Genomic DNA, 11,612 nt, shown 5'->3' on the forward strand with positions numbered 1-11,612 from the left:
TCAAGAACAACTTGAAGATCATGAAGAACACTATTAATGCATGAGATTTTCGAAAAAAAATGCAAGAAAAATTTTAAAAGCATGCAATTGACACCAAACTTAAAGATTAACACAAGACTCAAACAAGAAACACAAAATATTTTTTGGTTTTTATGATTTTCTAATTTTTTTGTATTTTTATTAAATTTTTTTTTTCGAAAAACATTTTTGGAAAAACGAAAAAGAAAAGAAAAATTTTTGAAAAAGTTTTTGAAAAGAAAATTACCTAATCTGAGCAACAAGATGAACCGTCAGTTGTCCATACTCTTGAAAATTTTTTTATCTTAATTCTTAATTTGGAGGTTACCGATGTGTTATCTCTGAGAATTAAAGAAGCTGAACTGAGGGAAGATTATAATAGGCTTTTATTGCAAGAGGAACTTTTTTGGTACCAGAAATCTAGAGAGCAGTGGGTCAAGTATGGGGATAGAAACACTAAATTCTTTCATCTTCAGACTTTGGTGCGTAGAAACCATAATAGAGTACATGGATTATATGTTAGAGATAGGTCTTGGTCTACTGATCCAGATATTCTCCAGGAAGAAGCCCTCTCTTTTTACAAGAATCTCTTTGGTACAACGGAAGAGGTTGAGGTTGATTGTTTAGGGGATGTTTCGATGCCCACTCTAAGCACTGAGGCTGGTGCTAGGTTAATTGACCATGTCTCTTTTGCGGAAGTCAAGTCAGCAGTATTCAGTATGAGCCCTTTTAAGGCTCCTGGTCCAGATGGCTTTCAAGCTTATTTTTTTAAAGAATATTGGGAGATAGTAGGCACTGAGATTTGGAATATTGTCCGGAGCGCTTTTTTGGGAGAGTTCTTAAATCCTAGCATCATGGAAACTCTGATTGTGCTTATTCCTAAAATTGATAATCCTACCTTTATGAAGGATTTCAGGCCTATTAGCTTGTGTAATGTTGTTTATAAAATTATCACCAAAGTATTGACTAACCGACTTCGGCCTTTTCTTCCAGATATTGTTAGTCCTTTACAAGGAGGTTTTATTCCGGGTCGTGGTGCTCCTGATAATATTATTGTGGCCCAAGAAATTTTGAATTTCATGAAGCACACAAAATCCAAGAAAGGTACTCTTGCTTTTAAAATTGATCTTGAAAAAGCTTATGATAGGGTGGATTGGAGATTTTTGGAGAGTACTCTCATTGCTTTTGGTTTTCCTATCATCACTGTTAATTTGATTATGACTTGTGTCCGTGCATCCTCTCTTTCTATTATGTGGAATGGGAATAGATTGGATAGTTTTGCTCCTAGAAGGGGGCTTAGACAGGGCGATCCAATGTCTCCTTACTTATTTGTGCTTTGTATGGAAAGACTTGCCTGCTATATATCTCATAAGGTGGTCGAGGGTGTGTGGAAACCAGTTTCTGTCACTAGGGGTGGCCCAAAATTTTCTCATTTGATGTTTGCAGATGATCTCTTACTCTTCTGCCAGGCTACAAAAAGTCAGGTCCAAATGGTCATGCATTCTCTTAATATTTTTTGCAAGGCATCTGGCATGAAAGTGAATCTTGAAAAGTCTAAAGCTTTTTGTTCTAAAAATGTGACTGCTCGTAGAAGAGATATTTTTACTAGTGTTTCTTCAATACGTTTTGCTTTGGACTTAGGAAGATATCTTGGAGTTAACCTTAATCATTCCCGTACCAGTAGGGCTTCTTTTCATTCGGTGATTGAAAAGGTGAGGGGAAGATTAGCTAATTGGAAAGGAAGGCTTCTAAATAAAGCAGGGAGACTTTGCCTGATCAATTCTGTTGCAGCATCCATTCCTGTCTATCATATGCAGGTATCCTTTTTTCCAAATTGGGTTTGCGATAAATTATCTTCTATGATGAGACAGTTCCTTTGGAAGGGTCAAGTTGATGGTAGAGGTCTTTCTCTTGTTAATTGGAGGACCGTGATCACTCCAAAAAAATTTGGTGGCCTGGGTGTTAGAGACCCTGCGTGTGTTAATATATCTTTACTTGGTAAATTGGTGTGGCAACTTTTTCATTGTCAGGACAAGCCTTGGGTTGCTCTATTGAGGGCGAAGTATCTGAGGAATGAGGGAGTTTTAGATGGCCCTGTCCCTTACAACGCTTCTCATGTTTGGAAGAGTATTTTAAACGCTTTTGGTGCTCTTAAGGATGCCTTCTCTTGGTGCGTTGGGTCACTTGATCAATCTTTTTGGTTTGACAATTGGAGTATTGAGGGCCCAATTGCTCAAGATATCCCTTTTGTACATATATCTAACTCTGATTTAACTATTAGAGACGTTTGAAAAGATGGTCAATGGAATCTCCATGATATTTTCTCTATCATTCCAGAAGATGATAAACAGCGTTTGAATGCTTATAATCCGGATTTGAATGCTGGAGAGAGTTCGGGTTGGTCGTGGGGTGTAGCATCTTCTAGACTCTACTCAGCTAGGAGTGGGTACAGTTGACTAGCCAAAAGAAAGTTTGACTGGAATGAGCATGATAATTGGTTGTGGGTATGGCGTCTGCATATTCCTGAGAAGTATAAGTTCTTGATTTGGCTCAGTCTCCATAATGCTATTCCTACAGCAGAGTTTCGTTTGGGTCGTGGTTTAGCTTTATCTAGCACCTGTCATCGGTGTCAGAATAGTTCTGAATCCATTCTTCATTGTCTTCGGGAGTGCCCTAGTGCCAAGGAGGTCTAGAACCTTTTAGGCCTTTATTCAGATAACTCGAATTTACATGATTGGCTCTACAGAGGTGCAAGGAGTGGAGATGTTTTTCTTTTCTTTTCGACTATCTGGTGGATTTGGAGAAGCAGAAATCATGACTTATTTAATATAGATGATTCATGGAGTGCTAGTAAAGTGGTGAGTTTGATTCGTAGTTCAGTAAGGGAGTTTCACACTATTTTTGCTATGCATCAATCTCTGTCTCCTCCTTCACTTTGTTTGCATTGGGTTCCACCTCCAGTTCATTCTGTTAAATTGAATTGTGATGCTAGTTGGTTTGCTCCTTCTGGCTATGCTGGTTTTGGTTGTATTATTCGCAATCCTGATGGATGTTGGTTGCAAGGTTGCACTGGAAAAGTCGAAGTGTGCAGTGTTCTTTTTGCTGAATTGTATGCAATTTGGAGAGGTTTACTTCTTGCTTGGGAGAGTGGATTTCGTGAGGTTATTTGTGAAACAAACTGTTTAGAAGCTCTTTTCTTGGTAAACCAAAGAATGCTTAGTAAGGATATTCCGGAATGGGATTTGGCAAAGCATATTCAGGAGGTTATGAATTGGAATTGGAGAGTCTCTATTCTTTTAATTCAGAGGACTACAAATAGTGTTGCAGATTGTATGGCTAAAGCAGCTGCTTCTGTCGCGGACATTCACTCGAATTGGAGCCAACCATGGAGTGAGCTTCAACATCTAATAGATTTAGATATGACCCTAGCCAATTAATTTGGTTTTGTCTCTTTTTTCTTTCTTTTCTATTTAGTCACCAAAAAAAACTAGTATTTTTATTCAAAATAATATTACGAGAATATAAATTTTTTAAAATTATAGTCTATTTTGTTCTGACAGTAAAGATTATGCATGGTACAAAAGATTTATAAAATCAAACTATTTTTACAAAAAAAAGTCATAGGTTGATAAAAGTTTTTGACTAAAAAAAATCAAAGTATCTGTAAATAAAAAATCAAATAATAAGATTTTTAGTTATTATTTTTATATGAAAAAGTCTAATTTTTTATTAATAATTAATTTTAATATTAGTTATCTAAAATTTAAAATAATTTAACGTGTATACTTTTACATTTAATTAGGTGTTAACTGTTAAGTCTGTTGCACAAATAGAAATAATTAAACTTTATACTTATTATTTAAAAATAATATTTTTTCTCCTTGTGTATATAAAAATATAATTAGATATTAGTATAAAAAATTATACTGATAATTATAAAATTAACTCAAAATTTATCTTTTTAAAACAATTGAATCTTGATTCTAACTTTTAATTATAACATTAGTATTCTCTCCAAATTATATGTAATAAATATTTGAAAGAAGAGAAATGAAAATATAGATTAGAAAGATAAGCGGTGAAAATTTAAAACTAAATAAAAAATTATGTATATAATAACAATAATAATAATACTTTTATTTAAATTATATTATTTTGTTAATTTTGTTTTCTGTAAAAAAGATTGATAGAAAAAATAGAGAATGAGAAAAAAGAGAGAAAGATAAAGATGAAGAACGAGAGTGAGAGTGAAAGTTTGTTAATTTTAAAAGAAAAAAAATTATTTTAATTGTAAAAAATATCAGATGACATATTTTGATTTGTCAAATTACTAATATAAAATATAAATTATATATAGAGTAAAATTAGTAGAGAGAAATAAAAAAATAAAGAGAGGTAGATGAGAGAATTTAGGAAGGGAGTTTATTAATTTTGAAAAAAAAATATTTTCTCTCAATTTTAATAAGAGAGTGTCATGCGTCACATTTGATTATTAAATTAGATAGTAATATATGATACATAATATAGGTATATTTCAATTTCAATTTTAATTTTAATGCAATTAAAAAGAATGTCATGTTGCACATTGTTTATTGTCAAATTAGTAATTAGTCATTGATATTGATAATGATATATAAAATAGATAGAGTGGTTGAAGGAATGAGAGAAATAGAGAAAGAAAGAGAGAGGAGAGGAGAACTCTTTAATTTTAGAGAGAAAGATTTGATTTCAATTGCAATGAGGGAGTGACATGTGGCACATTTTGGTTGTAAAATTAGTAAGGAGGAGGGAAGAATTTTTTTAATTTTGGAGGGAAAGATTTAATTTCAATTACAATAAAAGAGTGACATATGGCATATTTTGGTTGTAAAATTAGTAGGAGAGGAGAATTTCTTAATTTTGGAGAAAAAGATTTGATTCCAATTATAATAAAAAAGTGATATATTTTAGTTGTAAAATTAAAATATATAATAGATATAAAATAAAATAAAATATATTTGTAAAGCATACGTGATTTTCTTAACTAACTATTTAAAAATTATTAAAATGATTTATTATAAAAGGATACAAATTATTTTTCATATGTTATGAAATGAATGGTTTTCTTTCATTTTCTTTTAATCGATTATACATTGAATAAATCAAGATAAAATATGGTGCTTTATTTTTTTTTATTAAAGATAGAGAGACTTGAATTTACAATCTCTTAAATGAGTATGAAGAGATTCTCATTTGAGTTATAACTCATTGACTTCATTTCTAAAAAAAATAATTTGAGAAAAAAATACACTCAACAATTATGATGCAAGAAAAAAAAAATGGAAAGAACAACTTTACCCAAGGTATATTAGTTAGTTAATAAAACTTTGACAAATAATTAAAATATACTAAGACTAAAAAAGTAATTTACACTTGGTAGATGAAAAAACAAAATTTATCTAAAATAGAATTTAAAGTAGTTTCTAAATATATGGTTAACTTTCTAGCATTATGTTTCGTCAACTTAAGTAATTAATTGGTATATCTTATTTAAGTAAGTTAACTTTTAATCCTTCTGTTTTTATTTGAAATATTTTTTAATTTTTTTACAAAATAAAAAAATCTATTACTATTCTTATATATATTATGTAATTTTAAAGATCCGTTACTCTATTTTGATAAATAAAATAGATAATACTAAAAAAATTCTCTTATTCAAAATATCATTTAGGAGTTTGATTAAGAATTAGAGTAATCATTTAAATTAATACTAAAAAAATTTTAAATCGTAATTTTATTTTTCAATAAACTTTTATTACTTTGAAAATCTTTGATACAAATTGATTTCTTTATAAGGAAGACTAATTTGTCTTATAATAAAATTTGTTAATAACGACGTCCTAAAAAAAATTGTTAGGAACTTATTTATTTAATATAAATATTAAAAGTGATAGAGAGATTAATATACCTAACGGGTGTAATTTTCAGAGACTAATTTAAAATTTTAATTTCACTATGTAATTAAGAGGGGTCCAGATAATTCTTGTTAATTTTTATTGGGCTAGACCATAATTATCAGAACCGAACCGGCAATCGACCCGGTGAAGTTACTGGGTCACTGGGTTAGTGGTTCAACCGATGAGTCAGTGGTCGAACCGTTTAATCCGGTAATAATTAAATAAATATATAAAATTATAATACAATATTTATTAAAAAATAAAAATTAGGGTTTAATATTTTATATTATTTAAATTTAAATAAATTATATATAAATTTCATTAGCTTATTACTTTAATATGATATATATAATTTATATAAATTATTAGCCTTTAATTTAATGGTCTAATCTAAAAAAAAATTACATATAAATAAAATTAATGTTAGACATATGAACTAGTGTATGGTTGTTAGCTTAGAGCATTGTCATGTAAAGTTTCTTATTATATATTATTATTAGCCTATAACTCTCAAAGAAGAATGATTGGCTTAGTGGCAAGGGAGTTGAAGATTTTGCACAAGCTTCCTGGTTCGAATCCCAAGTGATGCATTTTTGTGAACATGCCCGCCGGTGCACCGTGGAGACGCGCGGTTCATGCGCCCGAACCGTATCGGTTCGCGTTGACTCGTCCGGTTTTCAACGAGTTTGACCGTCGTTGACCGGATTAATTGCAGAAACGGTCTGCAACCTAAATCGAACCGGTCAAATCACCGGTTTTTCGGTTGAATCGGCCAGTCCGGTCCGATTCTGATAACTATGGGCTAGACTCCCGAGTCTATTTCATTCAAAAAGTCACATCCCCAAGGTTAAACCTAATTTCTCCCAATTAATATAGTAAACCTAATTTACACAAATTTTAACCGTGTAGCCACATCCACTAATTCCCCCTTCAGCGTCGTCTTTGGTCGCCGGCGTCAATCCTGGTCAGCGTCCGTCATCGACCGACTGAGTGGCTTCCCAAAATCACGCCACAACTCCTGTATGTCACCATCGGCCCTCCGTTGAAGACACATCCACTCCTGCCTCTGCTGTTTGCCCTGCACAGCCCTAGCCAATGCCGCTCCTAGCCTCGCCTCCGAGACACGTTGCGCAGGGTGTCCCTCCTCCGTCGCTGTCGCTGCGATGATAGGTTAGTGGTAATTCACGGTTTAGATAAAAAGAGATTGTTGCTGTTTTAGGTGCATGTTATAGGGTTTGACATTCATACAAGATTATTCTTTTAATTTGTGGTTGCTATTTTTAAATAATGTTAGCGGGATTGATATATGAGTTGCATTTAATTGTTTGTATGATATTGGTTTATTATGCTTTGCTGGAGTCTGGAGAGCTGTTGTATGCGTTGGTAATCATAGTGGATAAGAGAATTCTAAAATATGGGATAAAAAAATGGATTATTAGCTCGTATGTGTTTATCTGTCTAGATTTAAATTGGGTTCGAATGGGGTCAACGTATAATTGGGTTTAAAAAATATCTAATTTTAATCGCTGTAAATTTGAAGTGATGTTTTGGAGTGCAAAAATAATTGTATTCTTATTAACTGACTGTTATTTCGATGCATCTTTGAATCAAATGTACCCTTCCATGATTCACCTAATATATATGGTTGTCACTAACTAGTTTTTGTTTTGTTACGTTAGGTATTCATTGATTCAAGTTCTATAAAAAATTGTTGTGTCTTCTCATCGAGGTTACTTTTCATGTTTTAAATTATTTGTAGAGTTATCAAAAACTCAATTTATTTTGTCGATTTCGCAAAAAATAAGATTCGAAGTTGTTTTATTACCTGCTGTTTCTGCCACTGTTGTTGTTATTTTGATAATTCATAATCATCTGAATTAAAATATTTTAGAACTACCTTAACTATATAATAGCAACTATCATAACATTTTTTAGTAAGATATATTCTATTAATATATATGTATAGGTGGATTCTAATAAAAAACACTCTTCCTTGTTTTTGGAATGTAATAACTGCAATCATGAATTCAGTTAAGTCTAATATACATAGGTACTATGGCTTCAAAAGAGAAAAAAATTGTTCCGTAAAAAAAATACGAAATCATCATAGTCATATATATGAATGTGATTAAAATAAATAACTATTTGAGTATGTAATAATTATTATATCATATCAGCTAGCATTTTTCTTTCTAAATTATTTTGGATATTATACAACTCATCAATCAACATATATTGATGAATAGAATAGATATATAGCAGATAATTGATAATAATAATAATAGATGATTATAAGATTATACTAAAAAAAGGGAATAACATGAAATTTATAGTATGAAAGTTATACTTATTGATATGGCAGTTGTGCTCGTCTGACCGCCATTGAAAATTCAGAAATAGAAAATGAAACATTATTATTTATATACAGAAAATTCTTACACATATAATTAAGTTAATCAAATAATCATATAAAATGTAATATTTACACAAATGAAAGAGAAAGTATTAATTCTTGCAAAGCATCGATAGAGAACCTAATTCCATCATGCAAAACTTAATAATGAATAGGTCGAGTTGTCTCTTATACCAATATAAAAGAAGTACAAAAAATATGTTACAAATATTATAAAGATAAATTTTTTGCAAGAAATACTCTTAATTTAAAAACAGCATCCCCAACAAATGAATAAGAATTCTTAAGTGTGATATAAAGGTAGTTTAATAATACCTTAATTGATAAAAGACCAATTAGTATTACTTAAATTTTTTAAATAGATAATTATCTTGCATGAAAAATTAAATTTTAAAATTAAACAGAAAAATAAATATTAACGTAGTATCATGCCATAAAATATGGCTTAATAATAATAAAAATAAATAAATTAGAAGCTGTTTTATTATCTGTTGTTCTTACTCCTGTTATTATTTTATTAAGTCATAATCATCTTTTGAAGTATAATAATTACTATTATCAAGGAAGAGTGTTCTTTATTAGAACCACCTATATAATAGTAATTATTATACTTCAAAAACAATAACAAGGGCAGGAACAACATGCAATAAGATAACTTTTAATTAATTTATTTTTATTATTATTGAGTCATTTTTTATGATATAATACTGCATTAATATTTATTTTTTTGAAATCTGTTATGGTTCAATTTTAAAATTTAATTTTTTATGCAAGATAATTATCAATTTACAAAATTTAAATAATACTAATTGTCTTTTATCAATTAAGCTATTAATCAACCACCTTTATAACACTACACAAAAATTTTCCTGCTCAAGAACTCTTATTCATTTGTTGGGGATGCTATTTTTTAATTAACAGTATTTCTTGAAAAAAATTTACCTTCATAATATTTAAAACATATTTTTTTGTACTTCTTTTATATTAGTATAAGGGACAATTCGGCCTATTCATTACTAAGTTGCTTATAACATATTTTTTTGTACCTTTTTTTATATTGGTATAGAGGACAATTCGCCCTACTCATTACTAAGTTTTGCATGATGAAGATGGATTTCTGCTGATACTTTGCAAGAATTAGTGTTTTCTCTTTCATACGTGTAAATATTATATTTTGTATAATTATTTGATTAACTTAACTGTAACAATTTTTTGTGTATGAATAATAATGTTTTTTTTTTTTCTGAACTTTCAACAACTGCCAAAAGAACACAACTGCCATATCAACAAATATAATTTTCATACTATAAATTTTTTTCTTAACTTCTATGTTATCTTCTTTTTTAGTATAATCTTATAATCATCTATTATTATCAACTATCTGCTATATATCTATTATATTCATCAATATATATTAATTGATGAGTTATATTAATACTTAAAATAATTTAGAAAGACAAATACTAGCTAATATAATATAATAATTATTACATATTTAAATAATTATTTATTTTAATCACATTCATATATATGACCATGATGATTTCATATCTTTTTGTACGAGAAATAAAACAGATTTTTTTCTCTTTTGAAAGTCATAAATATTTATGTACGACTTAACTGAAGTCATTATAGAAAAATATTACGACGCTTGGTTATAATTATGTGATTAAGGTGGTTTTGAAATATTTTATTTCAGATGATTATAAATTATCAAAACAACAATAGAAGCAAGGACAGCCGGATCAACAAAATAAATTCAGTTTCTAACAACCTTGCAAATAATTTGAAACATGCAACGTTTCATGAAAAGTAACTTTGATTAAAAAAAAACACGCCATTTTTTTTTTTAGAACTTGGGTCAATGAACACCTCAATGAACACCTAACGTAGCGAAACAAAAACCAATCAATAATAACATTAGGTGAATCATGGAATGTCTATAAAAATTACTTTTAATTCAAAAGACATATCCGAAATAGCAGTCAATTAATGAGATTATAACTACTATTTTTGCTTAACACTCTAAAATATCACTCTAAATTTATAAGGATAACAACTAAATATTTTTTAAACTTAATTATACGTTGACTACATTTGAATCTAATTTAAATCAGAACAGATAAAACATGTATGAACTAATAATCTAATTTTTTTATCCTATATTTCAAAATTCTCTTATCCACTATTATCCACTGTAATTACTATCGCATACAACAATTCTCCTCCAAAATATATGAACCAATATTATACAAACAATTAAATTCAATTCATATATCAATTTTACTAGCATTACTTAAAAGTAGCATTCACAAATTAAAAAAATCATCTTGTATGAATGTCAAATCTTATAACATGCACCCAAAACAAACCTCCAACAATCTATTTATCGAAACCTGAATTACCACTAACCTGTTACCTCGTGAATTACCACTAACCTGTTACCGCAGCGACAGCTACGGAAGAGGAACACCCTGCGCGACGCGTCTCAGAGGCGAGGCTGGGAGCGGCGCTGGCTAGGACTGTGCAAGGCGAACAGCAGAGGCGCTTGCTAGTTGCTAGTGCTTCGACGAAGCAGGGAGACTTCCACCGCGGCGTGCGTGGATGCAGAGCAACAGGAGGCGCCATCGGGTGCTACCTCGGAGGAGTGGATGCGTCTTCAAGGGAGGGCCGACGGTGACATGCAACAGTTGTGGCGGCGCTGAGGTGATTTCGGGTAGCCACTGGTTCGGTCGATGACGGACGCGCCGGCAGCGCTGACCAGGATTGACGCCAGCAACCGAAGAAGACTCCCAAGACTGACGGTTGGACGGCGCTGAAGGGGGAATTGCTGAATGTGGCTGCACGGTTAAAATTTGTATAAATTAGATTTATTATAGTATTCGGGAGAAATTAGGTTTAACCTTGGGTAGGTAGAGACGTGGTTTTTTTAATAAAATGAGCTCTAGAGTCCGGCCCAATGAAAATTGGCAGAAATTGGCTGGACTCATCTTGGTCTCCATTATTTTTTCTATTTTTAATAAAAAATAATAATTAATTATTGTTATCAAAACTTGACTGACTAGCTCTTGGTCTCCAATATTTTTCCTTTAAATATATACTCAAAATTTTAGTAAGAAACCTAAATTCAAATCCTTGTCACTTTTACCAATTTCAGGTTGTCACTGTTTTAAATTATTACCACTATTATTATTTATCTTTGTATGTGTGATGTGCATACTTTGCACAAGCTTGATTCCACTAAC

Source organism: Arachis duranensis, chromosome 7, assembly GCF_000817695.3.
Source record: "Arachis duranensis cultivar V14167 chromosome 7, aradu.V14167.gnm2.J7QH, whole genome shotgun sequence".
In the NCBI taxonomy this organism is placed as follows: domain Eukaryota; kingdom Viridiplantae; phylum Streptophyta; class Magnoliopsida; order Fabales; family Fabaceae; genus Arachis; species Arachis duranensis.